General features: G+C 48.8%; 1 protein-coding gene across 1 annotated transcript in view; it reads left to right on the forward strand.

The window, feature by feature from the left end:
• The window catches only part of LOC308469484 (uncharacterized protein), a 74,835-nt gene that overhangs the window by 44,081 nt on the left and 18,420 nt on the right, over positions 1-12,334 (forward strand). The window lies entirely within an intron of this gene.

Below are 12,334 nucleotides of genomic sequence, written 5' to 3' on the forward strand. Positions count from 1 at the left end.
AATGATCCTTGGAGACTCTGGCAGAAGCTGAACAAACAAGAAAGATTATTTTACAGAACAAAGTTGAAAAAAGCAAAGGATGTGTCAGGAGATAGATAATGTTCTTTCAGGAAACAGTAAACCTATTAATAAATTGTACTAAATTTAGTGTGTGTTACAGGGTTCTAAACAAAGTAGTAAATGCACAGCTTTTTTAAACTTCTGTTGCTTTTTTTAAGTTATTCCTCTTCGATGTTACAGGTGTCTAGAGAGGGTGGCCAATGCTGAGCTTATTTCCAGTTATTTCACTTCAGCTCCTTAACTTAGTTGTTGCAACTTAATATTTTGATTCTTAAACAAGGTGGTACTTTCTGTCAGTTTCCACGCTCCTGAGGTACTTCTGACAGTATAGAAGACCCAGGGGGTCACCGCACCCTTCATAACTGGTTTGGGATTCTTCTCTTTCTAGAAGATCTTTCCCTTCCTGACTTAAATGAGATCCAAGTAGACAGTATGCTCACAGCTTCTGCTTCTACTACTGAAGCTGATGGAAGGCACTCTGGGCCACTGAGGCCGCCTGAGCCTCGAGCGACAGCAAAGGCTCCAGGAGTACCCCCAAGCTGTGAACCTGCTCCTTTGGAGGAGGAAACGTGGCCCCGTGAAGAGCAGGTGGCCTAGGGAACCCCCCCACTAACAGTGCCTCGGTCTTATCTGGATTGAGCTTCTTCCACCCGGATCTCTGCAACTGCTGAGAAGAGTTGAGTGCTGACTATTCCTGGCTCCCTGGAGCAGTCCTTGTTTCTGCTAATAAAGAGTTAGCTTCGCATGCTCTCTGCGATTTTTGCTGGCTGGCTCTAGGATTCCATGAATCCAAACTCCCTGGAGGAAGGGGGTGCAGTGGGACTAGGACCCCCACGCCCCGCTTTCCTTCAATCAGATTCCTGAGCAGGAGGAAGACGCCAAGGCAGCTCTGGAGCCCCTCCAGGAAATTTTCTGCCAGCGCCCCCAACCGTCCCCTGGCAATGCTTGGCTGGGCTTCCCTCCCACACCCTCTTCCTCCCAGGCTAATGGATGAGATGATGCCACACACCCCTCAGCATTTTAATGTCAATCAACTTTTTTTGGGAGGGGGTCAATGGAACCGTGGCCCCTAGGAGTTGGCTCCTGAGCCTCTTTCCACCCCCTCCCTGGGGAGTCAACCCTGAGGGCCCTCTTTGGTGATGGGGACCCTCATCTGAAGGACAAGGGAGGTTGGGGTTCGAATCCCAACGACGGGGTGAGCTCCCATTGCTCTGTCCCAGCTTCTGCCAACCTAGCAGTTCAAAAACATACCAGTACAAGCAGTTGTGGCATTTCTGTGCACTCTGGTTTTCACCAATGTACCCCGTTGCACCAGAAGCAGTTTAGTCCTGCTGGCAACGTGACCCGGAAAAGCTGTCTGTGGACAAACGCCAGCCCCCTCGGCCTGACAGCGGAGACGAGCGCCCCAACCCCACAGTCGCCTTTGACTGGACGTAACCGTCCAGGGGTCCTTTACCTTTTGAATATCCCAGTGTTATTGTGCGTGGGGGGAGGGTAATCTCCTGCGGGGGGGAGGGGCTTCATCCTGCCATGCAAGCCCTGCCTCTGGTTTGCAGAAAGCTGCGAAATCTGCACATGCCCAGAGTATGGAGGATTTTCAAAACTGTGGTTATGTTTGGTGTGGGGAAGAAAGGGGGGGAGCTGTCTGCGGACAAAGGTCCAGGGGTCCTTCACCTTCGCCTTCCCTTTGGTGGGCATCGCACGTCAGTTTCCGCAAAGGGGCCCCTGGGGGTGCAGGGCAGGGGAGCATCTCTTGGCCCTCCAGGGAAAGAGAAACGTGTGTGTGTGTGGAGGGGGGGAGACTTCCAAGGAGACCCTGCAGGTCCCCAACTTCGCCGCCAGATCCCACGTTCCCTGCCGGTGGGTCCCAGGGAAGGCGCTTCCAGGAGAGGCCCTTTAACATTCAATTATTTAGTCATTTCAAAGTAGGGATCCAGATGCACACGGCAGAATGGTAACGGGGAACCCCCACTTCCCTTGTCAGTCTGCATAAGAATGGGGGGGGGGCCTTGATGCAGAGTCCTTGGCCCAGATGGAGAAGGGAGGGCAGCCCCTAGAGCGCAGAAGCAGGCAGGGAGAGGGAGGGGCGGTCTCGGTGCCTTCGGCTTGCCAAGGGTTAAAAGGAGCAGAGCGGGATTCCTAGAGAGGACAGGAAGGGGAGGGCGGTGGGGGGGCAAGGTCCTCCCCAGCAGAAGCCCCTCCCTGCCCAGTCCCTTCCTGCGAGCAAAGAGGAGGCTGCTTTGTTCTCTCTGCTTTGCAAAAACTTCCTCGGCGCCCCTCCTGGAATCCGGTGAGTCTCTTCTCTCTTCCCCCTTGGGGTGCAGCGGGGAGAAGGGGGTCCCAGGGCTGCAAGGGAGGAGGCAAGGGGTCCCCCGTTCAGCTCATACATGGGGGGGGGAGACCCCCAAGTGAGGGAGCAGAGGGTCCTACCCCAATTCCTCTCTGCCAAGCCAGGGAGGGGCTGAGTGTCCAGCAGGTCTGCAACTCTGTTCTTCCTTTGGATCAAGATGCTGCCTTCCTTTTTGGGGAGGAGTCTTTGGGGCAACAAAAGGGGGGCATGCAAATAAGCCCCCTTCAGATTGAGGGGAGGGTCGCATTTCATAACACAGAGAAGCATCCAAGGACTCCGAGGAAGGAGAAGCCCTGTGGAGTGGGGAGATACAGCCCCCCTCCCGCCAAGTGTGGAGACTGGAGGGGAGACCCTCTCCCACCATCTACCCAAATACAATTCCCAGAGTTCCCTGGCAAGAAGGGTGCATTGGTGACCACTCTGGGAATTGCAGTCTTTGGACAGCAGGGCTGAAGCTGTCTCCTTGCACCTCTCAGGGTCCTGAACCAATTCTGGCTCCCAGGATTCTTGGGAGGAGTCCCTAGGGCCGGGTGAGATCTGGTTTCCAACCTTGTGATGGATCAGCAGCTAAACATCTGCCCCCTCCCAGCTGAGCCAGTGCACAGACTGGCATGTGCCACTCTTGGCAGCAGGAGCTGCATCCAGCCTTGCTCAGCTCAACATTTTTAGGAAGACTCATGCCCCTCCTGCCCTGGCAAGGCACTGGGGTGAAGCTGCCACCGCCATCAACATCCTGTATGAATAATAATAATAATAATAATAATAGTATTTACCTGCTACCCAGTTGACTGGGTTTTCCCAGACACTCTGGGCGGCTTCCAGCCTATACAATATACAGGGCTGCCTTCAGGTATCTTCTTTTTTTAAAAAAAAATAATATTTATTAAGAGTTTAAAGATTACAAAAAGAGGGAAAAAGTTAAACAAAACAAAACAATACAATACAATACAAAAAAACAAAAACACTAATCTTAACAAAACAAAATCAAAAACAGTTAAAAACACATCCAATAATTCCATATCTTATCTTTCATTTACTTCTTTCAGTGACCTCCTCGCACCTCCCTTTTTTGTATTCCAGTTCTGTTAGCTGTTTCAGCAAATCCTTTCCATCTTCCTCAGTTTTCTCTCCTATAATTTATCTTAACACAATCTAGCCTTATTTTTCTCTTTAATCCATTAACAATCTATTTTTACTTAATTCTTTGCAACATTTCTGCTAAAGCCATATAACTTCATTCCAGCATCCTTCTAACATTCATTAATTTTACAGTATTTCTGTAAATAGTCTTTAAATTTTTTCCAATCTTCTTCCACCGACTCTTCTCCCTGGTCTCGGATTCTGCCAGTCATTTCCGCCAACTCCATATAGTCCATCACTTTCATCTGCCATTCTTCCAGAGTGGGTAAATCTTGTGTCTTCCAATACTTTGCAATGAGTATTCTTGCTGCTGTTGTAGCATACATGAAGAAAGTTCTATCCTTCTTTGGCACCAGTTGGCCGACCATGCCCAGGAGAAAGGCCTCTGGTTTCTTCAGGAAGGTATATTTAAATACCTTTTTCATTTCGTTATAAATCATCTCCCAGAATGTCTTAATCCTTGGGCACGTGCACCAAAGGTGAAAGAATGTACCTTCAGTCTCATTACATTTCCAACATTTATTGTCAGGTAAGTTATAAATTTTTGCAAGCTTGACTGGTGTCATGTACCACCTGTAAATCATTTTCATTAAATTCTCTCTTAAGGCATTACATGCCATAAACTTCATACCTGTGGTCCATAACTGTTCCAAGTCAGCCATCATAATATTATGTCCAACATCTTGTGCCCATTTAATCATAGCAGATTTCACCGTGTCATCCTGAGTGTTCCATTTCAACAGCAAGTTATACATTCTTGACAAATTCTTAGTTTTGGGATCTAACAATTCTGTTTCCAATTTTGATTTTTCCACCTGGAAGCCAAGTTTTTTGTCCAAATTATATGCCTCCATTATTTGGTAGTAATGGAGCCAGTCTCGCACTCTATTTTTAAATTTTTCAAAGCTCTGCAGTTTTATTCTGTCTCCCTCTTGTTCCAGAATTTCCCAATATTTCGGCCATTTGGCCTCCATATTGAGTTTTTTCTGAGCCTTCGCTTCCATTGGTGACAACCATCTTGGGGTTTTATTTTCTAACAAATCCTTATATCTTATCCAGACATTAAACAGTGCTTTTCTGACAATATGGTTTTTAAACGCTTTATGTGCTTTAACTTTGTCATACCACAAATATGCATGCCAAGCAAATACATTGTTGAAACCATCTAAGTCCAGCACATCAGTGTTTTCAAGAAGCAGCCATTCTCTCGGCCAGCAAAAAGCGGCTGATTCATAATAAAGTTTAAGGTCTGGCAGGGCAAATCCACCTCTTTCTTTAGCATCAGTTAATATCATAAATTTTATTCGAGGCTTCTTGCCCTGCCAGACAAATCTAGAGATATCTCTCTGCCGCTTCTTTAAACAGTCCATTTTGTCCAAGATTTGCAAAGTTTGAAACAAAAACAGCATCCTTGGCAATACGTTCATTTTTATCACAGCAATTCGGCCTAACAGTGATAACTTCAGATTTGACCATATTTCTAAGTCCTTTTTCACTTCAATCCAGCATTTTTCATAGTTATCCTTAAATAAATTCACATTCTTGGCAGTCATGTTAACCCCTAAATATTTCACTTTCTTAACCAATGTTAATCCTGTCTCCTTCTGAAACTTATCTCTCTCGATCACAGTTAGGTTTTTCTCTAAAACCTTAGTTTTCATCTTGTTCAACTTAAAGCCTGCTACCTGACCAAATTCTTGAATCAATTCCAGTACCCTTTTAGTACTAGATTCTGGCTCCTGTAAAGTCAGTACCAAATCATCAGCAAATGCTTTCAGTTTGTACTGTTTAGCTCCCACTTGTATACCTTTAACCAATTGGTCCCTTCTAATCATATTTAGGGGACGCAGGTGGCGCTGTGGGTTAAAGCCTCAGCGCCTAGGACTTGCCGATCGATCGAAAGGTCGGCAGGTTCGAATCCCTGCGGTGGGGTGCGCTCCCGCTGCTCGGTCCCAGCGCCTGCCAACCTAGCAGTTCGAAAGCACCTCCGGGTGCAAGTAGATAAATAGGGACCGCTTACCAGCGGGAAGGTAAACAGCGTTTCCGTGTGCGGCTCTGGCTCACCAGAGCAGCGATGTCACGCTGGCCACGTGACCCGGAAGTGTCTTCGGACAGCGCTGGCCCCTGGCCTCTTAAGTGAGATGGGCGCACAACCCCAGAGTCTGTCAAGACTGGCCCGTACGGGCAGGGGTACCTTTACCTTTACCTTTAATCATATTTAGCAAAACGTCCAGGACCGATATAAAAAGCAATGGAGAGATTGGGCAACCTTGTCGTGTTCCTTTCTCTTAAATTCTTCTGTCACTACATTGTTCACAATTAATTTAGCCTTTTGTTCTGAATAAATTGCACCTATACCATTTTCAAAACCTTGACCTACCCCCATCCCCTGTAAATTCTTCTTCATAAATCTCCAAGAAATATTGTCAAAGGCTTTCTCCGCGTCCACAAATATCAGAACTGCTTTAGTATTAATATTTACTTGCAGTTTTTCTAAGATATTAATTATGTTCCTCGTATTATCAGACAAATGTCTGCCCAGGAGAAAGCCCGCTTGATCTTGGATTTCTTCTACTAACACCTTTTTAAATCTTTTAGCCAAAATATCTGCAAAAATTTTATAATCCACTAAGCAGCGATATGGGGCAGTAATTCTTAAGCTGTGTCTTTTCAGTCTCTGTTTTCGGTATAAGTGTAATATAGGCTTCCTTCCATGACTCTGGTGCCCTTTTCCCTTCCAGTATTTCATTACATACTTCCTTTAATGGTTGTATTAACCATTCTTTCAGAGATCTGTAGTATCTTGAAGTCAAACCATCCGGTCCTGGAGATTTACCCAATTGCATGTTCTGTATGGCTCCTTCTACTTCCTGCTCCGTTATTTTATAATTCCTGAGAGATTTTCTGTAGTCCATTTATTTTCAGAAATCAATCAATGTCCATTTCTTTCTGCTTCTCCTGTGTATATAGTTGTTTAAAGTACCTCTGGAAGCACTTTCTGATCTCCACTGGGTTCTGTATATTCTTTCCTTCCACTTCCAAATTCGTAATAGTGTTAAGTTTTTGTCTTTTTTTCATTTGCCAAGCCAACAATTTTCCACACTTATTTGCTGATTCAAATGTCTTTTGTCTCATCTGTTTAATCTTCCATTCTATTTCCTGATTCATCATTTTCATATATTGTACTTGATATAACTTTATCTCTTTCAGGATCTCCTGTGACTTTGGTTTTGCTCTCAAATTCTTCTCTCCTTCTTTTATTTTCTCCAGGATTTTATCTTTTTTTTTCATTTTGAGTTCTCTTCTTAATTGCATTCTGTTGTATCAGAAATCCTCTCATAACCGCTTTACTTGCGTCCCAGATTACTCCTTTTTCCTCTGTGGTATTCATATTTCTCTCAAAATAGTCTCTCAAAGTTTTTTGGGCCTTCTTGGTCACTTCTTCATTCCTAAACAAAGTATCATTCATCCTCCATCTAAAGGAACCAATTGGCGTCAATTTCATTTCCATCTTCACAGCATTATGGTCAGAACAAGTTTTAGAGCAAATTTCCACTTTACTGGTCTTCGGAACCAGTCCTCTAGTTACCCAAATTTGGTCAATTCTTGTCCATGTCATTTTGGCCTCAGAGAAGAAAGTTCCCTCTCTTCCCAGAGGGTTCTTCATTCTCCAGATGTCAACTAGATCCATATTTTCAGTCATGTCAAAGAAGGTTTTTGGTAGTCTACCATCTTGGGTGACTACCTGTCTCTGTGCCTTGTCCATGTTTGTAGACACCACTCCATTCATATCTCCCATCAAAATCATATTGTAATCCATGTAGTCCATCAGAGTCTCATGTAGCTTCTTAAAAAATTCCGATTTTCCTTCATTTGGTGCATAGATGCCTACTATCAAAAATTTCTCTCCTTGTGAGATTGGATTTCAATTGCAACAAATCTTCCTTGGTCATCTTTAAATATAAATTTATAGGCTCTCCTTTGCATAAAAGACTACTCCTCTTTTTTTAACTTTATCTGATGAGATAAATTCATGGCCCAATCTTTTATTACTCAATATCTTCCTGTGTAGCCTTATCACACATGTTTCTTTTTTCCGGGGAGTTCAGTCCATTCACATTCCAACTTAATACTTGCAATGCCATGGTGTAATTACTCTGATTTTCCTCCAACTGCACTCGATGCTTGCTCTTCTTCTGTTGGTGGTGTTGGTGTCACATTCACTGGGCGATCCAGTCTAAAGGATAATGCTGCTATATCCATGATTCTTCTATTTACTAATCTTCTGTCCAGTGCTCTTTGCTCTAGTCTTCTGTCTGGTGAACTTCTGTCCGATGCTCTTGGCTCTTTTCCAAGTTCCTTCTGCAGGTCTTCTTCGTAGTTATTCAAAAACTTGGCTTTATCTTCTACTGATCTTATTTTTATTTTCCTTCCTTTGAAACTGAAGCATAGACCTCGGGGAAATTCCCACCTGAAGATGATTTTGTTCCTTCTCAGCAGGGCCACCAAATCTCCATAGTTAGACCTAAGGTCCAAAAGATGTTTCGGGATGTCTTTAAATACAGTGGTGCCTCGCAAGACGAAATTAATTCGTTCCACAAGTTTTTTCTTCTTGCGAGTTTTTTGTCTTGCGAAGCACGGTTTCCCATAGGAATGCATTGAAAATCAATTAATGCGTTCCTATGGAAACCGCCTTCAGACCAGGTCCGGGGACAGTCTGTCCCCGGACCTCTTCTGAAGGCAGGCCGGGGGGGGAAGGGCAAGCTCCGGGGACAGAGGTGAAGGGGCAGCGCTCCTTCGCCTCTTTCCTCGAACCTCTTCTGTAGGCAGGCGGGGGGAGAACGGCTTTTCTTCCCACCGCCAGCCTTCAGAAGGCTGTTCTGAAGGCGGGCGGCGGTGAGGGAATCCCTTGGACCCCCGCCGGACTTCAAAAGAGCTGCGGGAAGTCCGGAGGGGGTCCAAGGGATTCCCTCCCAGCCGCCTGCGTTTAAAAGGACTCTGGGGAAAGCAGCGAAGCGCGCTGCTTTCCCCGAGCGCTTTTAAAGGTGGGCGGCGGTGAGGGAATCCCTTGGACCCCCGCCGGACTTCCCGAAGCTCTTTTGAAGTCCGGCGGGGGTCCAAGGGATTCCCTCCCAGCCGCCCGCGTTTAAAAGCACTCCGGGGAAAGCAGCAAAGCGCGGTGCTTTCCCCGAGCGCTTCTAAAGGCGGGCGGCGGTGAGGGAATCCCTTGGACCCCCGCCGGACTTCCCGATGCTCTTTTGAAGTCCGGCGGGGGTCCAAGGGATTCCCTCACCGCCGCCCGCCTTTAGAAGCGCTGGGGGAAAGCAGCGCGCTTCACTGTTTTCCCCAGAGTGCTTTTAAACGCCGGCGGCGGTGAGGGAATCCCTTGGACCCCCGCCGGACTTCAAAAGAGCTTCGGGAAGTCCGGCGGGGGTCCAAGGGATTCCCTCACCGCCGCCCGCCTTTAGAAGCGCTCGGGGAAAGCACCGCGCTTTGCTGCTTTCTCCGGAGTGCTTTTAAACGCGGGCGGCTGGAAGGGAATCCATAGGACCCCTGCCGGACTTCAAAAGAGCTTCGGGAAGTCCGGCGGGGGTCCAAGGGATTCCCTCACCGCCGCCTGTGTTTAAAAGCACTCCGGGGAAAGCAACAAAGCGCGCTGCTTTCCCCGAGCGCTTCTAAAGGCGGGTGGCGGTGAGGGAATCCCTTGGACCCCCGCCGGACTTCTAAAGAGCTGCAGGAAGTCCGATGGGGGTCCAAGGGATTCCCTCACCGCCGCCTGTGTTTAAAAGGACTCTGGGGAAAGCAGCGAAGCGCGCTGCTTTCCCCGAGCGCTTCTAAAGGCGGGCGGCGGTGAGGGAATCCCTTGGACCCCCGCCGGACTTCTAAAGAGCTGCAGGAAGTCCGATGGGGGTCCAAGGGATTCCCTCACCGCCGCCTGTGTTTAAAAGGACTCTGGGGAAAGCAGCGAAGCGCGCTGCTTTCCCCGAGCGCTTCTAAAGGTGGGCGGCGGTGAGGGAATCCCTTGGACCCCCGCCGGACTTCAAAAGAGCTTCGGGAAGTCCGGCGGGGGTCCAAGGGATTCCCTCACCGCCGCCCGCCTTTAGAAGCGCTCGGGGAAAGCACCGCGCTTTGCTGCTTTCTCCGGAGTGCTTTTAAACGCGGGCGGCTGGAAGGGAATCCATAGGACCCCTGCCGGACTTCAAAAGAGCTTCGGGAAGTCCGGCGGGGGTCCAAGGGATTCCCTCACCGCCGCCTGTGTTTAAAAGCACTCCGGGGAAAGCAACAAAGCGCGCTGCTTTCCCCGAGCGCTTCTAAAGGCGGGTGGCGGTGAGGGAATCCCTTGGACCCCCGCCGGACTTCTAAAGAGCTGCAGGAAGTCCGATGGGGGTCCAAGGGATTCCCTCACCGCCGCCTGTGTTTAAAAGGACTCTGGGGAAAGCAGCGAAGCGCGCTGCTTTCCCCGAGCGCTTCTAAAGGCGGGCGGCGGTGAGGGAATCCCTTGGACCCCCGCCGGACTTCTAAAGAGCTGCAGGAAGTCCGATGGGGGTCCAAGGGATTCCCTCACCGCCGCCTGTGTTTAAAAGGACTCTGGGGAAAGCAGCGAAGCGCGCTGCTTTCCCCGAGCGCTTCTAAAGGTGGGCGGCGGTGAGGGAATCCCTAGGATCCCTGCCGGACTTCCCGATGCTCTTTTGAAGTCCGGCAGGGGTCCAAGGGATTCCCTCACCGCCACCCGCCTTTAGAAGCGCTGGGGGAAAGCAGCGCGCTTCACTGCTTTCCCCAGAGTGCTTTTAAACGCCGGCGGCGGTGAGGGAATCCCTTGGACCCCCGCCGGACTTCAAAAGAGCATCGGGAAGTCTTTGCCCCCCCCCGCCTGCCTTCAAAAGCCGTCTGGGATAGCGGAGAAACACGCTGCGCTTTTCCGCTGTCCAGGGAAGGCAGGCGGGGGGGAGCAAAGACTTTTGCCCCCCTCCGGCCTTCAGAAGAGGTCTAGGACCTCTTCTGAAGGCCGGCGGTGAGCGAAAGTCTTTGCTCCCGAAGGCCAGCATTTTAAAAGCGGTCCGTTATAGCGGGAAGCGCTTCCCTGCTATCGCGGACCGCTTTTAAAATGCTGGCGGTGGGGAGCAAAGCCTTTCGGCCCCGCCGGCCTTCCTGGACCTCTTCTGAAGGCCGGAGGGGGGGCGAAAGGCTTTGCTCCCCACCGCCAGCATTTAAAAGAGGTCCCCAGAGATTTCCCTATGGGCTTTCTTCTTGCGAAGCAAGCCCATAGGGAAATTCGTCTTGCGAAGTGCCTCCAAAACGGAAAACCCTTTCGTCTTGCGGGTTTTCCGTCTTGCGAGGCATTCGTCTTGCGGGGCACCACTGTATTTCCACTCTTGACTGTTGTACTTCCAAAGTCTTCTGGTAATGCCAACCCAAAATTCTATCTCTCTCTTCTTTAGTTCAGAGGGTGATCAAACAGTCTCTTATTCTGTTCTTCTCTTTTTTCCCTCCTCTTCCAAGTCTGAAGGCCCTCACAATTCTGAATTCCTCTTGATCCAAGTCCAAGTCCCAAAAATCTGCAAATTCCTGCGTGAGAAAGTCTATCAAACTATCCTTCTCCAGTTCAGGTAAAGCTCTGATCCTCAAATTCGTCTGTTTTTCCTTGAGCTCAATCATAGAAAGCGTCAACTTGTGATCCTCGAGTTGCCTCTGTAGGGCTGGGACTCTCTGTTTCCAGATGTGTTACTTTACCTTCCACAGCAGCAACTTTTTCCCTAGCCTCCTCTGCGGTCTGCGGTATTTTAACTTCCTTCCCTCTCTCTTGCAGGCATATACGATCCAGAACTTCCCCCTCTTCTCCTGCTTCCAGGGGGGGGTTTAATATTTTTTACTGCTGGAAATTTAGTCCTTTACAGTAGGCTTTCCAAGACTTTAGCTTGCAGCCTCTTTGCTTCAGTCTATTTACAAAAGGGGAAGGCGGACTTCCTGTTTTGAGCCTCCCTGTTTTGGTGCCAAATTAAGTCTTTTAAAAAATCCAATTCTTCACTCTACTCATGGGTAGTTGCTTTAAGATCAAATTGTCCACAGGAAAAGTCAGCGCTCTCCGGCAACGGCTGTGCGGCTTCGCTCCGTGGAAGAAGCAGTCGATTCACAGCACCGCGCCGCTCACCCCACGTCGCTCCGGATCCCCGAAACCGGGTTTCCCCGCGAGTAGGGGAGGCGCAAAAGGTGCCCGCCAAATCCCACGTTCACAGGCTTCACCCGCCTGTGATTTTTGATGGGTCTCCGCCATCGCCATGGTGGCCAGACCCGATTTCCACGAGGCAAATTCCTCCTGATCAGAGGAATTCCGCCATTACCAAAGGCGCTAACCCGGAAGTGCCTTCAGGTGTCTTCAAAAGGTTACATAGCTACTCATCTCCTTGACAGGTAATGGGAGCGTGTTCCACAGGGAGGGCGCCACTACCAAGAAGGCCCTCAGCCTGCTTCCCTGTAACTTCTCTTCTTGCACTGAGGGAACCGCCAGGAGGCCCTTGGTGCTGGACCTCAGTGTCCAGGCTGAATGATGGGGGTGGAGATGCTCCTTCTGGTATAGTGGGCCAAGGCCGCTTAGGGCTTTAAAGGTCAGCATCAACACTTTGAATTCTGCTTGGAAACATACTGGAAACCAATGTAGATCCTTTAGGAGTGGTCTTACATTTTGCGTGAATAAGGAAGATGAGGAGGTGGCTAAGAAACAGCAGGAGCCAGATCCTATTACCAACCTTCTAGGGTCTCTCAGCAGCTCTAATGATGAGCAGAAAG

Source organism: Podarcis pityusensis (genome assembly GCF_964106645.2).
Source record: "Podarcis pityusensis genome assembly, chromosome: 2".
Lineage (NCBI taxonomy): Eukaryota > Metazoa > Chordata > Lepidosauria > Squamata > Lacertidae > Podarcis > Podarcis pityusensis.